The sequence below is a fragment of the Protopterus annectens genome, chromosome 12.part0 (assembly GCF_019279795.1).
Source record: "Protopterus annectens isolate FY-2018-M chromosome 12.part0, PAN1.0, whole genome shotgun sequence".
In the NCBI taxonomy this organism is placed as follows: Eukaryota; Metazoa; Chordata; order Ceratodontiformes; family Protopteridae; genus Protopterus; species Protopterus annectens.
The window spans coordinates 842131202-842144209 of NC_056746.1; the positions used below are offsets into that span (position 1 = coordinate 842131202).

The window sequence follows — 13008 nt, forward strand, 5'->3', positions numbered from 1 at the left end:
TTCTTGTTCAAGTAGCTTTGTTATATACAAATACATCATAAATGAAGCTAAGTAACTTTAACTTATAAACAAACTAGCTATTGTACACATAAATGTCTCTGGCTGCACCTTCAAAATGGCACTGAAGCTAACATGTGCTTGCTATTTATATGCACACACAGACATTGGAAATGCGTTGTACAGCACACCTGTTATTCTGCACTCTGTAACCCAGATCCCATAGGCTCCATTAATAATGTTAAATACCTTACCATAACAAAAATAAGCCTATATACTACAAATAATAAATGGGCTCAATCTGAACATATTTACAACATCACAACTCATCAACTGTAGCCATTAAAGAATCTTGTCTTTAATATCCTTCCAGGAGTCCACACTATATCTTAAATAACTACAAAACATTGACAACAAACTAGGAAATAGACAAGGCTGTGATGTACTGATAAATCTGCAATAACAACTGCAGCCTAAGCTCAACCCTTTCTGCAAAAAGTAATATAATTAGAGTCTTCAACCCAAACTGGCCCCTCATTCATACACTCATAGGACTGTACTTTAAACTCAGTATTGCTGCTATTTCTGTTCCTTTACCAGCAACTACCGGTTATTGCAAAAACACTGCAAGAAATCTTGAATCATTTGAAAGACACAAAATCGATAATTTGTGGCAAGCTTAAATTTAACCGGAACAGCCCTCTTTAAAAACAGACTAACATAAATTATTAGTACCCACAACTTAGCACAAATAGTTGCAGATGGAACAAGGATCCTTTTTAGGTTAACAATGTCACTGCACCTGAACATAAGTGAACATCATCGTCTATCAAGCTGCTGAATGACCTTTATGACCACTATTTTTTCTATATATATATATATATAATGGTCTTTAAAACAAAAAATGAGTTCCCTTAAAGTTACACTCACATATACCCTTCCCAATAACTTTGATAATATTCCAATAAATTAATTGCATGCAAGTGACTGGTCAGACATATGTTAAAACCCTACTTCGGTCCTATCTTCCTTTAATAACATATGCCATTACAATACAGCATATCTTTTTTTTTATTTTGGGAGAGGCCATTAAAGTAATCATGTGCCTTGGATCACAGCACATCTGCATGTACTCATCAGAGGTAGAACTACACCATGGATATCATGGAAAAGGGACAACATCTAAGAGAGACATTCATCAGCTGATACCAGAATTCTAACCAATGTGGCTAAAGCACAACACCTCAGAAAAGTTTATACCTGAAATCTAGGCCATACAAAAACCATCTAGAGGCACACAATCACTCATCTCAACTAACACATTTCCTAAATCAAATCCTATTACTACCTGAATTTCTACTACCTGAAGCTTCAAACCGGAAAAAAGTGAAGCTTCAAGATATTATACCCCCCAAATTATACTGGTGTGTGGAAGTGGTATGAATTCCCTCCCTCTCCCTGGATTATGCACACCATCAAATGCTGCTCACTCCTACCCTCCCTGCCTTGCTTTACCAGTTTCTCATGCCACTACACAAACATGGGACATCTGGGGCACAGTCAGGCCTGTATCCCTCTATATCACACAGCTGGCTGCATCCCCTCTTGCCAGTGCAAACTCTACAGCTGAACAACCACGGAGAAAAATATCAGTGCACTAAATCATAATATATGAAGGAGAATGCGATGGCTGTGCCCTGGCCCAGCAATCAAGAAGCCTCAATCCTCACCACTAACACCAGGGAGGTAGTCTCCGAGAAGAGGAAAGGATAACTAATACACAGAGCAAAGTACAATTTCCCTTAAGCGTACACATAGATCACAGTCAGTCTGGGGCTGGTTGCTCCTTTGCTCACCAGGTCTCCAATAAGACTCCCCACTGGCACAGCTATAGGGTCCAGGTCTCAGCCTAACTGGGTAAGCTAAAACCTCCAGTACTCTCTCTGTCCAACCAGTGCTTCGTGTCTCTGCCCAGGTAGCAAATGCACACACACACACACACACACACACACACACACACACACACACACACACACACACACACACACTTTGAGAAGAGGTTATACAAGCACACAGACTTAACTGGGAAAAGGCTGGCACAAGTTCTCCAGCTGTGCCCCTACTACCCAGACCATATGGTAGTAATTCCTGCCACCACCCAGTTAATTACCAGCTACTAAAAGGCCCTTAAAAAGGTGTCCAATTATTACTGTGCAATATTATAATCCAATGGTAGTATGACTAATCAGTCTCAAGGCTTATTGGAAGGGCTTATTACAATAAACTCTATAAATATATAATGTACTCTAAAGCATACATTACCTCTACATAAACCAGATACAGTTAGAAGGTTTTAAAAATATTTAATAAATAATTAAAACACAAGACAAAACTACTACACCACAGTGATATCTAAGAGTTCAGAGATCACACAGAAACTTAAAATAATACAGTAGTACAGGTCTGATTTTAAAGAAAAATACCTAATTAATCTTTACTAGCTTTAGCTATTCATACAAGAAATCACAGTGCTAAAACTTACATGTGAGCATAAGGTACAGTGCTGAGTTAGATGTCCAAAGTCAAAATGCTCCCAGTCTCTCCCTGAACAATAGTTTTTTAAACACTAACCAACAACTCTGCTGAGGCCCTCCCAGATTACATCAGTTTGACACATAGGTTTTCCCAGTATTCATATTGCATCATCTTGACACCTGGTCTGAGTTCTCAGGCCACAAACTGCATTATTTAGCAATCTAACACCTGCTCAGAAACTTACAACAATAAAGGACATTTCACATCTATATTCTAAAAGAAACCAGAGCAATAAAACACCTTCCACATCTAAATTCTAGTCATAAACTTTAGCCTTAAAACAATGGGCATGAAACCTTCATCCAGACACACTGGAACCGACTTGTAAAACATGAAAGGGTCACAACATGCTTCACTGGGCCAGTAGAGTGCAATGTTGTCACATATTTTGCAGTTCCACATTTCACAGTATTCTTTTACACTCAAATGTAAAATACAGGCATGTTTTCTTATTTATACAGCTGATAGAATTATGTATCAAATTCTATTTGACTAGGCTGGCAGCCTTCGCCCATCTCTCCCCAATCGTCACATCTCTTCCCCCTTGGGGAATTCAAGATAGTTTTTCAAGTGCCCTTGAGAAACGTTGCTTGAGAGTGTCAGGTCTGCACTAACATATCATATGCTTGCAACCTCAGGCTCCATCTTAGCAACTTGGCATTTTGCTGACTGGCTCTGTTTAACCATGTTAGAGAGTTGTGATCTGTCATCACAATTAATTTTCTTCCATACAGATAAGGCTGAAGTTTTTGTAGTGCCCACACTATGGCTAGACATTCCTTTTCTACCGCTGCATAGCATTCCTCCCTGGGTTGGAGCCTACGACTGAGATAAACCACTGGGTGCTCTTCTCCCTCTGAAGAAATCTGGCTAAGTACAGCCCCCCACCCCATAGTTTGAGGCATCCACCTGCACAACAAATTATTTGCTATAGTCTGGACTGACTAACACAGGGGGTCCTCCCAAAGCTTCCTTAAGCTTCTGAAATGCCTGCTCATATGCTGGGGTCCACACTACCTTATCTGGCCTGTTCTTCCTTGTCAGGTCTGTGAGGGGAGCAGCTATGGTACTATAACTAGAAACAAACTTTCTGTAGTACCCTGCTGTCCCTAAGAATGCCCTCACCTGCTTTTTGGTAACAGGTGTAGGCCATGCTTGAATAGCTTCCACTTTGGCAGGTTCTGGCCTTATCTTACCACTCCCCACTCTATGTCGTAGGTAGGAGACCTCTGCCATACCCACCTGACATTTGTTTGGCTTAATGGTCATCTAGATGAGGCCTAGAGCAGCTGGGTGAGGCTAAGTATCTTACAACCATTGATCTTACCAAGGGTTAATGGCAGGTGCCCTTGACTCAGAGTGCTAGAGAGAAGTCAGCCTTTTTGACTCTTTTTGGCTTGTATGAGTTCACAAAGATGTCCTTTGGGATGAAGAATGCCCCAGCGACTTTCCAGAGGCTGGTAGATCATATCTTAGCAGGAGGGTTTGCCTTGCTTACATGGATGATATTGCTATCTACAGCCATTCCTGGCAAGAGCACCTCCAGCATGTCAGGGAGGTGCTGGGCAGACTACAGATGGCAGGGTTGACCATTGGGCCGAGCAAATGTTGGGTGGGTATGGTAGAGATCTCCTGCCTGGGACATAGAGTGGGGAGTGGTAAGATAAGGCCAGAACCTGCCAAAGTGGAAGCTATTCAGGCATGGCCTGCATATGTTACCAAAAAGCAGGTGAGGGCATTCTTAGGGACAGCAGGGTACTACAGAGAGTTTGTTCCCAATTATAGTACCATAGCTGCTCCCCTCACAGACCTGACAAGGAAAAACAGGCCAGATAAGATAGTGTGAACCCCAGCATGTGAGCAGGCATTTCAGAAGCTTAAGGAAGATTTGGGAGCCAGTCCAGATTACAGCAAAAAAAATTGTTGTGCAGGTGGATGCTTCAAACTATGAGGTGGGGGCTGTACTTAGCCAGATTTCTTCAGAGGGAGAAGAGCACCCAGTGGTTTATCTCAGTCGTAGGCTCCAACCCAGGGAGGAATGCTATGCAGTGGTAGAAAAGGAATGTCTAGCCATAGTGTAGGCACTACAAAAACTTCAGCCTTATCTGTATGGAAGAAAATTCACTGTGATGACAGATCACAACCCTCTAACATAGTTAAACAGAGCCAGTCAGAAAAATGCCACGTTGCTAAGATGGAGCCTGGGGTTGCAAGCATATATGTCAGTGCAGCACCACAGTGGGAGTAGCAATGCCAGTGCAGATGGGCTCTCAAGACAGGGAATGGGATGAGGTACACCAAGATATACCTGACACTCTTAAGCAATGTTTCTCAAGGGACACTTGAAAAACTTGCTTGAGTTCCCGGGTGGGGGGGAAGATATGTGAAGATTGGACAAAGATGGGCGAAGGCTGCCAGCCTAGTCAAATAGAATTTGATACATAATTCTATCAACTGTATAAATAAATGTAAAATACAGGCATGTTTTCTTGAGTGCAAAAGAATACTGTGAAATGTGGAACTGCAAAATATGTGACGACATTGCACTCTACTGGCCCAGTGAAGCATGTTGTGACCCTTTCATGTTTTACAAATCAGTTCCAGTGTGTCTGGATGAAGGTTTCATGCCCATTGTTTTAAGGCTAAAGTTTATGACCAGAATTTACATGTGGATGGTGCTTTACTGCTCTGGTTTCTGCTAGAGTGTATATGTGAAATGCCTTGTATTGTTGTAAGTTTCTGAGCAGGTGTTAGATTGCTAAATAATGCAGTTTGTGACCTAAGAACTCAGACCAGGTGTCATGATGATGCAATATAAATACTGGGAAAACCTAACTGTCAAAATGATGTAATTTGGGAGGGCCTCAGCAGAGCTGTTGGTTAGTGTTTAAAAACTATTGTTCAGTGAGAGACTGTGAGCATTTTGACTTTGGACATCTAACTCAGCACTTTGCCTTATGCTGACATGTAAGTTTTAGCACTGCGATTTCTTGTAGGAATAGTTAAAGCTAGTAAAGATTAATTAGGTATTTTTCTTTGAAATCAGACCTGTACTACTGTATTATTTTAAGTTTCTGTGCGATCTCTGAACTCTTAGATATATCTGTGGTGTAGTAGTTTTGTCTTGTGTTTTAATTATTTATTATTAAATATTTTTAAAACCTTCTACCTGTGGCTGGTTTATGTAGAGATAAAGTATGCTTTAGAGCACATTATATATTTATAGAATTTATTGTAATAAGCCCTTCCAATAAGCATTGAGACTGATTAGTCATACTACCATTTGATTATAATATTGCACAGTAATAATTGACACTCTTTTAAGGGCATTTTAGTAGCTGATAATTAACTGGGTGGTGGCAGGAATTACTACTGTATGGTCTGGGTAATAGGGGCACAGCTGGAGAACCTGTGCCAGCCTTTTCCCAGGAAAGTCTGTGTGGTTGTATAACCTCTTCTTAAAGTGTGTGTGTGTGTGTGTGTGTGTGTGTGTGTGTATGTATCAGCTACCTGAGCAGAGACACGAAGCACTGGTTGGACAGAGAGGGTACTGAAGGTTTTAGCTTGCCCAGTTAGGCTGAGACCTGGACCCTATAGCTGTGCCAGTGGGGAGTCTTATTGGGGACCTGGTGAGCAAAGGAGCAACCAGCCCCAGACTGACTGATCTCTGTGTGCACTTAAGGAAAATTGTACTTTACTGTGTGTATTAGTTATCCTTTCCTCTTCTCGGAGACGACCTCCCTGGTGTTAGTGGTGAGGATTGAGGCTCTTTTATTGCTGGGCCAGGGCACGGCTGTCACAGAGAATATGCACTGGCAATAAATTCAGCATAGATGATCTGAAATAGACAAAGGTAACAACTGTTGACCAGAGTGGAAGTAGCACTAAATTAATGCATCATCACATCATGTGTTTCACATACAGAAGATGATAGATATGACTTATACAGCATGCTATACATGGAGTTGTACAAGTCAGCAGTTCTCTCTCTGTTGGGGAACAAAGAAACTACTCATCTTGTAAATATATTCTCTCAGACTGTACATGAAAATGAGTATTTACCTGTCCAGCATACTTACCTGTTTTAAATGGGAGTAATAAAATTCATAAATCTTTTTGTTGTGGAAGAAGGACACTGCATATCTTGTAAATATATATATTTTCTAAGAACGTACCAGAACAACAACAAAGAACCATTGTTCTAATAAAGTTGTCATTGATGATGATGATGTCCTGTTAGATCTTGTTAATTCTTGTTCAACTGCTCAAATATCTTTGATCTCTCCCTCAGCACCACTGTGTACATATCAAGTGTCTGTAGTTTTAATTCATACATTTTCTGCTGCAGACCATAAATCAGTTTTTGCTCTTATTTGTACAGCTTTCATTCTGTCAGTGTAGACAGTGTACATGCGGGGCCTCAGGATCTGCTTGCGTTACTCGAGCTCTGGGATCAGCATCTGTCCATACAACAGAATACTAACATTCTTTTTTCACACTGTTCCCTCAAATTAAGATCATATGATACAATTAGACAAGGCCCCTTTTATTGCACTGACTTCAGCATTTTGCCACCTAGTACGAAGTTTCTCCTTGGGTTTTGTACTAGTATATTTCACCTTGCATTTCTTTGCACAGTCTTGACCGTACTTTAAGCTTTCCAAAGCTCCTTCACACCTTGGCCATCTCATCTGCTGTGACAACTGCCACAAATGTTGCAGCATATCAAAACATATATTTCCTACTGTAGACCCTGTGCAAATGTTCCTAGATATTTACTAAGCTATTGATCATGGAGGTTCTTTTGAAGTCTAGCCATGCATTCCCAAGAAGTTTACAGTCCTTGTATGATAAGTATGAATAAACCAGAGGCCTTATAGTCCAGAGCACATTTACTTGTTACCCCTAACCACAAGAAGGTGCTAAACCAGGGGTAAATTTGTGGTTTCCCATCCATTCTCCCAGATTATGCTTAAACAGACCATGATACCTACTTTGCTTTATGTGGAGAAGAAGATGATTCCAGAGTAGTATTCTTTGAGATACACATCTATCCCGCCAAGATATATTATTTATGTTGCAGGAGAGATCAAGATCTCTTGACCGTGTACTTATGCTACTATTGGTAACCCTAGTCTGTATGACCTACCACTAAGCCATGACTCTCATGGACTTCTGGATGTGCAGTAGGTCTGAAAAGATGGGGTCATTTATGGCTCTGTAAGCTCCTCAGCAGCCTATAAGATACAGAGAAGAGGGAAAGGGCTTTGAGATGCTAGGTGTAGCTTGTACAATTTAGGCCCCTGATTTTCTTGGTGAGAAAGCATTGTGGTTGTTCAAGGTGTGTCAAGTGTTTGTACAGGTAAATACCAAAAGGGACATTATACTTGATTATCGGCATAATATGTGTTGAATACAACAGAATAATCACATCTGTAAGGCCAGACTCACTACCCATACTAATAAGTAGTGCAATGAAGAAAGGCTTTCTTGCAACAGTGGTGCATGCTGAGCCAAAGACATGCAATGCCAGCATACCTGTCAACCTCTTAGTGCAAGAATTATTGACAAAGCTGAAAATAATTGGGGGCAAAGGCCCACAAATAGGGACATTTTTTAAATATTGCCCAGAGTTGACAAAATAATAGGTTCTGCATTACCATGTGTTTTCCGAAGGGTATGAAGTCTGAAACTCAGATGTCCGTCATTATTTAGTGACTTTAATCCTTAACAATTTGCCATAAAGCCACAAATTTTATGAGCGAAAAAAAATATGATGTATAAATCTGAACATTCTGTGAAAATACCAGCATTTACTGAATGCCAATAATAAATACTGACTTCAGAACTTTTAGCAAATGTATTTAATCTGTAGAATGGTATCCTTTATATCCATTTTTCTTGAAAACTGTTAATATTAATCTGTAAATTGCCAAGATGGCAATGTAAACAGAATTTGAGATGGCTGCTGTTAATTGCATTTTTTACTTCCAATTATAAAAAACTGAGACAAGCATTGGCCAATAATTTTATAACTGGTCTTTAAGAAATATAGGGGCCATGTTCTACTTCCTCAATCTCTGAAATAAAAGTTAATGTAATTTTTAGTAGTAATACTCTTGTTAATACTCTATTCACAATACTATTTAAAAATGTGCTATTCTAGCATGTCGTGGGCTGTTCTGCAATTTAAAATTTTACCACCATAAAAATAATCTTGCAGTATTTGTTATTATAAAGTCATTGATACATTTTGTATATACAGTCTTTTAACAATGGTTTGTTTGTTTGTGTCTTTCGGCTTTTCTCGGTTAGGGGTTGCCACAGCTGAACTCCGGTCCGCTAATGATTGGTAGTGGATTTTTACACATCGGGTTACCAGCCCTGAAGCACAACCTTCAATGAAGGCTCGCCCCATTCATGTATGCCTCCACACAGAAGACGCTCTAGCAGAGAATCGAACGGGACAACGTCTTGCTGTGAGGCGACAACGCTACCACAGCACCACCACCGCAGCTGAAATTCTTGCATTATCTCACTCTGACTTTTTAACTCCATCCTAGACACTTCAGATTGCTTCTTTGACCTATCTTGGTTTGATTCTGGATTCTTTGTTTCTGTTCAAAATTCAGCACACACTTCTGAACCTTCTGGATTCATCTTGGCCTACCTCTGATAGGTACATAACAGGTTCTTATTTTTGTCTTGTCAGCCTGAAAATGTTAAATTCTATTGCAAGGGCTTTGTGCCCTCAAGCTTTTAAAATCATGAAATAATAACGTAGGTAAATTCAGGATCTACCTCTTATTAAGCTATTAAAAATTATTTTTAAGAGAACAAAAAATTACTGTGTGTTTAGGTCACTATAAAACTTAGTCATCTTATTATGGCTAGTCTTCTGTTCTACAGTATGCAGGCCATCATGTTTCAGGTTTTCATTCATATTTGCAGCATATCTCTCAAACTCTTAGTGCAATAAATTGCGACAAAACCTAAAATAGGAGACAAAGGCACAAAAATAGGGAAGGACTTTAAATATTGCTCTCATAAACTTAGAAAGTTGCTAAAATAGCAGGGCTGGTGTTCTGTGCATTTTGAAGGATATGAAGTGAGAAACTCAAATCTATGGCATTATTTAGTAATGTCAGACCTCAATATTTTTCTAGAAGGGCACAAATTTTATGAGGGAAAGACTAAACATATTAGGTAAAAATGTGGACAGTTGATTTGTTGTCAGGAGCTCAGACTCTAGAAAGGAAAACAGAGACCACAGGTTGTGTGCTTCATCAGGTCCAGGCATTGTAGTGCTGTAAAAATTGGCTCTACTTGATTTGGACAGTTTGACATATCATAGTACAAAAAAACAAAAAGAATTTATGGCACTGTTTTCTCTTTACAGCTTTTGTTGAACACCTATTAAGAAATAAACAAACTTAAGAATCACTTGTCAGTGTTGAAGCACTACCAGCATTTTAAGTGTCTTTTGCAATAAAAAGACAGGGGAATGTTAGTTAAGCGTTCATTACATTAGCAGGTAAAAATGGAATGAAGAGTAAAACAGTAACTAAAAACAAATTTTCCCTGACCGGGAATCGAACCCGGGCCGCGGCGGTGAGAGCGCCGAATCCTAACCACTAGACCACCAGGGAATCTGCTCCACCAAACCTAAATCAGAAGTATTATTCCTTACACGTGTGATTTCCTTGTAAAACATCGTTGAAAAGGTTAACTTTCACATAACAACCTATGTCTGAGCTGTGGAATCCTGGAAAAAAATGCTTTTGAAAATACTTAAGTGTGAAATAAATAACAGACCCAACTAAAATGCTAGGGTGAGCTTCTATGTGGCTTTTGTGTATAGAAGGGTATCACATTCCATAAAAATATACCACTTTCAGCATTTGAAAAACGGTACCAGCCACAGCAACCACACAAAAACTGTTTACGTATAAAACGATTCTACAGACGCTTCAAATTCCAAAGTATGTAAAATGTGGCCACGGTTACGGGATGTATAAGGCGTTCCAACGCGAGTCAGTTGCGCCTCACCTCATTTTCTTCATGAAACGCATTTAAAATGTAACTGGAAAACAAACCGAAGAAATGAGGAGAAATGCAAATGTCTAACAAAGGCTCGTTGCAATACAAAAGTGACACCGCCATCCGCATATAGGTTGTACTGTGCCTGAATCAAGTCTGTAGTCCTCAACAGCAAGCTACAGAACGCACGTTTAGGTGTCACTAGTGAGTAATGCGTGAACTAACTCTAAGGCGTCCGTAGCCTAAAACAGGGAACATATGTCGGGGGCGTGTACAACTCCAGGCGGGGACTAGATTAAGGCGTACGTTGCTAGTAATACGCATGCTGCGTCTGTCGTGTAAACCGGGATATGTTAAGGGGGCGCGTACAACTCCAGGCGGGGGTTGGATTAAGGTGGGCTTTGCTAGTATCACGCTGTCTGTAGTGTAAGTAGAGGATATATTTCGAAGTGTGCCTTTACAGCTCCAGACGAGGGTTTGATTAATGCGCGTGGTGCTACTGGGGAGTTTTTAGAGATTCATCTTAACTGTTCAGATTTTCACAGAACGTCCAGATTTTTGTCTCGAATTTTTGGTCAGTTTTTTATAAAATTGTGTTTTTTTTTTTTGTCAAATTAGTGGCCAATCATTAAAGACTGAAGTTCAAAAATAATGACAGACATTTGAGTTTCAAACTTCATACTGTTCGGGAAAATACATGCTAATGCAAAACTTGTTATTATATCAGCTTTGTACGTTTGTAAGAGCGATATTAAAAGTTGTCCCTATTTTTTGAGCCTTTGTTCAGATTTTTTGCTCTAAGAGGTTGAGTTATTTCTGTATGGGGGAACTAAGAGGAGTTGTAATGTGCAGGATACGCCAAGCAAATGGATCATATAACAATACAATATGTACATAATATTGCTTAAAAAAAGCATACTATTTCTTTTAGTAGAAATACTTTGCAATTAAGGAAGGTTTGCAGCTTCCCTGGTGGTCTAGTGGTTAGGATTCGGCGCTCTCACCGCCGCGGCCCGGGTTCGATTCCCGGTCAGGGAAATATGTTTTATATACTTTTTTTATTATTCAGGGCTTGGGAGTTATCTTCTCACTTTTGCACATGGATCTTTATTTTACTGATATTTGATTACCGGGAAAGTCCAAGTGGGTAGAAGCCCATTTTAGAGAAGGCCCCCGGGAGAAAAGCTCCACATTATGGCAAAGTATTTTAAGAACAATAATTTTACAATATTCAAAAGAAAATAAAAACATCTGCAGTTTAAATAATTGCAACAAATATACAGTAATCATTTAATATTTGGTTTGCATTAGTATATATTCTTCATAAAATGTATGTATTTCTGGTAAATCACTGAGGACTGTTATTCTTTCTTCTTCTTCAAATTTATAAAAGCAATAATTAAAATATGTTCCTGATTTTCATTCTTTGTAGCCCCATTATTTTTGGCTTTGCCCACATTTCATGTACTAAGAGGTTGAGAGCTATGATTTACCCTAATATGGGGAACAATTCACTATATCATTTTATGGTTCTCAAAAAAAACGTTATCATGTTATTTGCAATCGTAACTATATGTAAAGGTGATCACTCTCTTACACTCAGCACTGAGAAAGCCAGTTAGAGTACAACACCCCTTTATGATGCATCTCACTAAACATATCAATTAGAAACACCCCAAAGGTTCCTAACCCCTAAAATCCCTGAGTTACTAAAAGAAGTTGAAAGGTCTGTCCCTTTATTCAGTGTCTTATAGAGTTGTCTGCCTCACTTACTGTACCATTACAGACCCAATTATCCCAATCTCCAGTTTCTCTGTAAGTCCATGTCTCTACCAATACTAGTACTGAAGACCTAAACCTTCACCAACAAATAAAACACTGTGGTTGGAAAAGATAACATCCGTCACCTCCCAAACCTCTGGAATAAACTTTTTCTGTATATTAAGCAGTGTGACTCACTATCTCCTATTATACATAAACTTAATGACGGGATGTGTATTCACAAATTTACTCCAGGACTGTGTGACGTGGATCTCCTGGAGAAGGTGTAGCATGGGGCGGGGGTTACTGGCAAGTCATGAATATAAGACTCCGTGACCTTGGAATATCTATGAAATTTAGGAATCTATGTTTTGTGGTTTGAGTCATTTTGACCATAGTACAGGGGACTAATTTTGTGACTGATGTTTTTGGAAATAACTTTATGATTGAATAATGTTCATAGGTTGATACTAGGCTATCGGCCCTAGGGCCTATACAAGCCTAGCCATAACAATTTCCTGGCTATTTCTTCCCACAATATTTACTTCCCTGGATCCCTGTCTAGTAGGGTGACTGATTGTGATTCCCCGGGGTAAATTTCCCATCTCCCATCCA

General features: G+C 39.5%; 2 non-coding genes across 2 annotated transcripts; one reads left to right on the forward strand and one right to left on the reverse strand.

Annotated features, from left to right (window-relative positions):
- Positions 1-10169: 10169 nt before the first annotated feature.
- Positions 10170-10241, reverse strand: TRNAE-CUC. The gene has a single exon. It is a non-coding gene; the product is annotated as a tRNA-Glu (tRNA).
- Positions 10242-11598: 1357 nt separating this feature from the next.
- Positions 11599-11670, forward strand: TRNAE-CUC. Its single transcript has one exon. It is a non-coding gene; the product is annotated as a tRNA-Glu (tRNA).
- The last annotated feature ends 1338 nt before the right edge of the window (positions 11671-13008 follow it).